Below are 7,192 nucleotides of genomic sequence, written 5' to 3' on the forward strand. Positions count from 1 at the left end.
AGACACAGCTTTGTCACCTTGCAGGTTAAATTAATCCCTCTTGTTTGGAAATGGGGGGACCCTGTTCCTATCACAGCCCTCACTGGAGTGGTGCTGTGAGTCACAGAGACTGTGCAGGCTTCTGGGGATCCTGGAAGGGACCCACCAAAAGGAGGAGGGGAAACCATTTGAAAATCCTTAGGCTTATGTTTCAGTCCATTCTGGGTCTGAAGTTCATTCTGGTTTGATATTTTGTAAGCCCGCACACTCACAATTTCTCACTATGGTGCTACCATTATGGAACTATCAAAGATTGGAAGTTTCATCTGGGTAGGGTCAATGAACCAGAGAAGTGAGGGGTCCCTAAAGCATAACTAAGCCCTTCATATCAAAAGGGAGCTTCTGACACAGAAGCTGATATTTTGTACTAAATAGATTTTTTTTCAAAGTTCATGAATGTTGTTTTATTTGGTCCTCGTGGCATCCTAATCATGTCTGCCTTACAGAATAGTAAACAAACCCAGAGAGCTTAAATGACCTGCCCATTGACCACTTGGCAGCAAGTGACACAGGACTCAATCCTAGATCTTTACTAATGGCATACTTTTCCCTCCATCTATGCTCCACCCTTAATGTCAAATGATTCCTGTTCAGAGGGTTTCCTTGCTATTGAGCTCTGTATTTTCACTTGACAAAATTTTTACCATTTAGAGAAAAGCCCAAAGAAAATGCCTGTATTACTTATGTTACCTTGTGTAACATGGGTAATAAGCTGTGATGAATTGTTATTTAATGCAAAATTACTTGTATTTTATGGCTGCTTTGCTAATCACTCATCCCCTCGTTTATCAATTTGTAGTGTTACAGTAACAGCTGGCTGCTAATTCCCTGTCCCCAGTTACTCCCCATGGGCTTTGTGCTGTGTTATCTGAGGCTCAGGAACATAGCACCTCCTAGTAGCCTATTAGTAGCAGCTCACCACTTTAGCCATGTATCTTTAGGCCTGTGAGGAAGAATGATTTACTCACCATGTAGTTGTTCAGTCACATCTGATTCTTTGTGACTCTGTGGACCATAGCACACTAAGCCCTTCCATCCTTTACCGTCTCTCCAAGATTGTTTGTTGTTTCCATTTATTTCACCATAGGCAATGCAATAAAATTGACTAGGCCAGTTTTTACAGCACTTGTAGAAACCAATTTAGAATATCAGAATTGAAAAAGATTAATATTACGAATCATTTCACCTTCATTTTATAGAGGAGAAAAATGGAACACAGTAATTAAACTAAGTGACTTGCCTAAGGTCATACAAGACTAGAACTAGTTCTTTCAAGGACATCATGCTGCTTTCTTTACATTTCAGCTCTGTAGGCATCTTTTAACTGATTTTTCTCTTATAGATACATCTGTCCGACTCATCAAATCAGTTTATTCTTGGTCCATGATTATTTTTTTTTGATGACTTCTCACAGATTCTGTTTTTTCTTCTCTAGCTAATCTAAGCTTACCCCCTCTCCTTGTTGGAAAATTTGATGTATAAATATTTTTCTGAACTGAATGTTTTTCTCTTTTTGTAACCTCTCTCCCTTCTCTCTCCAGTGTGGACACTTTGCTTCTCTTTGCTCTTTAAACCATTAAAGTGTTTCTTCATGAAGAAAAGGAGGTTTTGATTCCATATATAACCAAGTTGCTACTAATTAAATTCTCCTTACTTCCTAAGCACCCTTCCAAGCAGCAGCTCAGCTTTTCACACCAGTCTATTTTGCACATAGAATCATGGGTTCATAGAATCATAGTTTTAGAAATGGAAGGGATTTTAGTGATGACCTCTTCATTTTTTACAATTGAAGAAATTGAGACCCAGAGGGATTACTGTAACTTATCGAAGAACACATGGGTAGTAAATGGCAAAGCTGAGGTGTGCACTGAACCCCTCTGACTCTAGTTTCATTGCCCTTTCCACCGCATCAGGCATGACTCTCACATGTTCAGGTGCTCAATTTACACAGAATCTCAGATTTGCAAGGGACTTTGAAAGCTATGTAGTTCAATCCATGATAAGAATCTTCTCCATAAGGTCACTTGACAAGTGATGGTATGGAGGGGATTGACACTGACAAATAGCCATACAACCTTTTCTTACAGATCTCCCATAATGAGGATCCCACTTCCTCTTGAACCAGCAAATTCCATTTTTGAACAACTCTGTTTTGAGGACATTTTTCTTTAGATTGATGCTAAGTATATCTCTCTGCAATTTTCACCCATTGTTCCTAGAACTATTGTTTTGGGATGTAACTGACTCAATAAGGTAGATATTTTGGAGAGTTGTCTTTTTTTCCCCCCATTTGTAGTCATATGGATTTATAGTGATCTATGTTCTCCTTGTAACAAATGGCTCAAATTCTCAAGACACCTAGTTGGGGCTATAAATGTTACTCTGGGTATTGGCTGGGAAATAGATCAAAAGTAGCAGGCCAACATGGGGATTCAATCCATGAAATTAGGTTCAGTAACTCAGTTGTTCTGAGATCTGTTCTAGTGATTAAGACTGACCACTTTTCATGCTGTGCCCCAGGTTTCTGTCATGGATAGAGAAGAAAGGAACAGAAATGTAGTAGTACCCAGGTTGGGTGTGGCTAAGGAACTAAGATTTACTTTTGACTTTTTGAAAAGCAACATGGCATAATAAATAAAGAAAGAACAGGCTTCAAAACCAGAAAGAGCCGAGTGCAAATTTGGTCTTCAAAAAATACTGATTCTATGACCTTGGTCACTGTGACCATAGTCTCTCAGAACTCCAGGCAGTTCCCTAAGACAAGCAGGATAGCTTTGAAAGTTATACATTGGGGGGGGCGGCTATGTGGTGCAATGCATAGAGCACCAGCCCTAGAGTCAGGAGGACCTGACATCAGACACTTAACACACATACAAACTAGCCGTGTGACCTTGGTCAAGTCACTTAACCCCAATTGCCCCTCCAAAAAAAAAAGAAAGTTACACATTAGATTTGTTATATACTTAAAAATAAAAGTAAACTATATAATAAATTCACGTTTTCACAAACAATACTTTCTTCTGTTTCACAGTCTATATAGAAATCCTTATTTGGTGTTTGTTAAGATCAGGATTAAAACTTAGGAAAAAAAGAATTAGAAGAAAATTAGACTTCTCTGAATTTTCTAAAATACTAAGTATAAAGTAGTGGCAATTCACTATCATAGCATTAGGATGATATTATATTGATAAGAAAGCCTTATCAGGCCAAACATTTCTTTTTAAAAATTTATTCCTTTTTAAAAAATAATTTGAGCAAAAAATAATCATGTTTGTATTTCTCTTGTTCTGATTGTCTATATATTTTTAAAAATATTTTTTGCTGCTATTAATAGTAGGTGTTATAAAATCAGAAGGTATTAAAACAAAACTCCAGGACTGGGGTTCTTAACCGATAGTCCAACAACTTGGTTTATTTTTTTGTTTGTTTTTTGAAGGCAGTCATGCTAAAATGACTTGCCCAGGGTCACACAGCTAATAAGTGTCTGAGGCTAGATTTGAACTCAGGTACTGTTGGCTCCAGGGCTACAAGAAGAACTTGTTTTTAAAATATTTTAATAGTTGTTTTCTTTTGTAATCCTGTGATTTTTATTTTATACACTTAAAAACATTAATCAGAAAACATACTTATCATTTTCATCAGAATGCAAAGAGGTCCATGAAAAAAAAGTTGAGGACCCTTCTCCTAAGGGTGGGTATGTCCTGCAACAAAGAAGCCAACACAAATTAGTAGAGGGGGTTCTTTCATACATGAATTCCTTATGCCAGTATAATCACAGGTCCAATATCTATGCCTAGTTAAGGAAAGTGTCCTGTCCCTCAGTTGGTGTTTGAAAGATAAAAATACTAATGTGTGATATAAGGAGATAGATAGATTGTCTTACATAGAGGACACAGTGTGGGCAGATAGTGTGGGTTCTTAAGCAGCTTACTCTTTACCAGAAAAAAAAAAATCCACATCAGCAGAGTAGGGAAATTGGATGGAATATGAATAAGTAATTTTCAGAAAAGAAAATTTAAATTGTCAATAATCACTCGAAAAAATGTCTTGATCTCCAAATGACCAAAGAGATGCAAATTAGAACAGCTTTAAAGTAGTACTTCACATTTATCAAGTTAATAAAACAAAAAAAACTTAGAAGAAATGGAACTCAGTGCTGGTGAGATTCTGAAGAAGTAGGTATATTTATTTATTGTTGTAGAATTGCAAACTCATACTTTATTTTTGGAGCACAATCTGGCAGATCTGGGTGAAAGTTATAAAAATAAGCATACCCTTTGGTCCAAAAGTATCTCCTTGAGAATAATTGCTTAAGGTATTACTTTAAAGGAAAAGAGGGAGGGAGAGAGAGAGAGAGAAATCGAACTATCTAGTAGCTTTTATAGCCACCTTCTCTGTTATGAAAAACTGGAAACAACCTAAGTGTCTAATAGTAGAGGAATAATTAAATAAATGGTGGATGGTGGTACAGTAAGGTAATTTAATATGATGCAATTAAGATGGACATGTTTGAAAAATACAAAAGAATTCAGAAAGTTATATATGAAATAATGTGAGGTGAAAAAAAGCACTACCTGAAAAATGGAGTACATATTATGATCACTGATTGAAATAAGAGGAAAAGTAAATGAGAATGAATGGACAAAGATCCTTATGGATGGGGGATGACTAAAAAACTATTGTATTGAGAAGACTTATATGAACTGATGCAAAGTGAAGTAAACAGAACTAGGAGAACATTGTACACAGTAACAGCAATATTATAAGAATGATCAATTTTGAAAGACTTGGCTATTCTGATCAAGACAGTAATCCAAGACAATTCCAAAGGACCTATGATGAAAAATGCTGTTCACCTCCAGAGAGAGAGCTGTTCAACTCTGAATGCAGATTGAAGTTTCTTTTTTAAATTTATTTTTCTTGTTTTTTTCCTCCTGTGTTTTCTTTTGTAATCTGACTATATGGAAATATGTTTTGCATGACTTCATGTATATAATCTATATCATATTGCTTACCTTCTTAAGGAGTGGGGGAGGGACAGAAGGAAGAATTTGGAAGTCAAAATTTCTAAAAATAAATGTTAAAGATTTTTTACATGTAATTAAATATTTAGTGAAATGAATAAAAATAGATTTAAAAATTAAAAAAACTCTGGTAATACATATACTCTGGCCCTGTCTCCCAGAGCTAGACTATCTCCCCAGTCTGTGTTCTGGAGGACTCTGAGGGGTTTGACAATTTCTTTTTTTTATTGCCATTGGTACATAGCCCCAGCTATGTTCCTTCTCATAGGTAGGGGCTTATGACCAGCACTTTAGTTCTATTTAGCCACTTAACATCAAGGAACTTTTACAAAGGGAAATTTATTTCAGATAGTACAAACATGCTATCTCCACCCTTAACATTTCAGGGAGAATCTTCTTCCCTATACTGCCTTTCTCTCTGGGGAAACAGGCTCAAAATTCAGCTTAGTTCCTGTATAATATCAGTTCTAAAAAGTTCATGTCCGAAGTAAGTATCTGCTGAAAGAGTCCTTGTCTCAGCTATTCCTGTGCCAGGATCTCAAGGTCACTACCAAAATTTGCTCCTTGGGGACTTGATGTTGCAGTAGCTGCAAAACCAGCCTGGGTTATGACTCCCAGTTTCCTGTGGCTTGATCTTTTTGATCTTTTGAAACTCAGGGGTCAGAGATTCCACTCTCCTCTCCTGAAGTGGAAAACAACAAACAAATAGACAAAAGACTGAGTCTGGTGTCTTTGGGGCTTTATGGTCACTTACCAGATGCTATGGGTGAAAGAGTCGGGGAGAGTAACAGCAAACGTGGAGTTGTCTGATTCTAAAAGACCTTTTTAATGACTCTTAAGCCAATAAAAGAAACTCCCCTTCCATTGTGTGGCTAGTTGACTGCAATATCTATGCAGGCTCTATAGTTTAGCCAAGGTACTTCATTACATCACAGTTCTCCCTGAAGTAAAAGGCTGCATTAGCCAAACAACAGATGGGGTCTGTATAGGTGCCAGATCCCCCATTATACTGCTATGATACCTTATACATTTAAATTAACTTGTTAGTTGCAAAGCAAGTTTGCTTGGTTATATTGTTTGTTAGCAAGTTTTCAACAAAACATTTTGAAGAGGAAGAAAAGAAAATGGAACGAACAAGGCTTTATGGCTGCAAATCTAGAGTTTATACTTAAGAATATAAGATATGACAAAGAAAGGAAGACTGTTATAATACATAGGTGAAGAGCCAAACTCAAAAAATCAATTTCTTGGCAGCCTTCTGTCCTAAAATGAGTTGAGTAACAGGAAATCTGTTAACACAGAAGTTAAAACCTTTTTTGTATCATGTCCCCTTTTGTCATGGAAATCTATGGACCCCTTCCTTGAATGTTTTTAAATACATGAGTCTTTAGTAGCTGTGTCTAGAACCTAAATACTGATATATTGAAGCCTAGAAGGATTAGTATATATATTTTCTTCTTTTTTCTCTTTAATAGCCCCCAAAAAGCCATTCAGGTACCTCAATTTTTAAACAGTTTTGAGAAGAAAAGTTTTTGATCCAAAAATAAAGTCTAGTTAAAGTATGACAGTGAAGGATTGTATCACATATGAAACCTCTAACAGCACATAATCTTTCCTCGTAGTAGTCTTCCTAAACAAATACTTCTATAGACACGTTGAAACCATACCTGTGGTGTCAGTTTCTTAGCTGCTGTAAGATCAGTTGACAGGATCAACCACCACCATACTCTCTTGGCCCCAAAGAAAAGAACTGGAGTTGCCTCCCTTTGGAAATGGGATATGGTTACTTGTTACCCCTCCCAGGAGTCAAAACAAAGCATCATGAAAAGAATTTGCATGAAGAAATAAGAACAAAACAAAATTAAATGTAGCAAAATGCCCTTTTTATTGGAGAAGAAACAACAAATTAAGCTCTTGTACAGGGACAGTACAAAAATTTCTCACTCCAGTAGGTGGGGCTGCGACCTCTCACTATTAGATGGACAGAGCATTCTGGATTGATACTCAGCTGGTTTTCCTCAGGACTGTGATTTATTCCTTTCTGGTTTTCTCCTCTCTTTCTCATGATGCTTTGTGGCTCCATATTATACTATACTACTGAATTCTGCTGTGTCAGTATCTTGTCAGTG

The sequence above is a fragment of the Petaurus breviceps genome, unplaced genomic scaffold, assembly GCF_028583685.1.
Source record: "Petaurus breviceps papuanus isolate PSGF00001 unplaced genomic scaffold, PetGlider_PUasm1.0 138, whole genome shotgun sequence".
Classification (NCBI taxonomy): domain Eukaryota; kingdom Metazoa; phylum Chordata; class Mammalia; order Diprotodontia; family Petauridae; genus Petaurus; species Petaurus breviceps.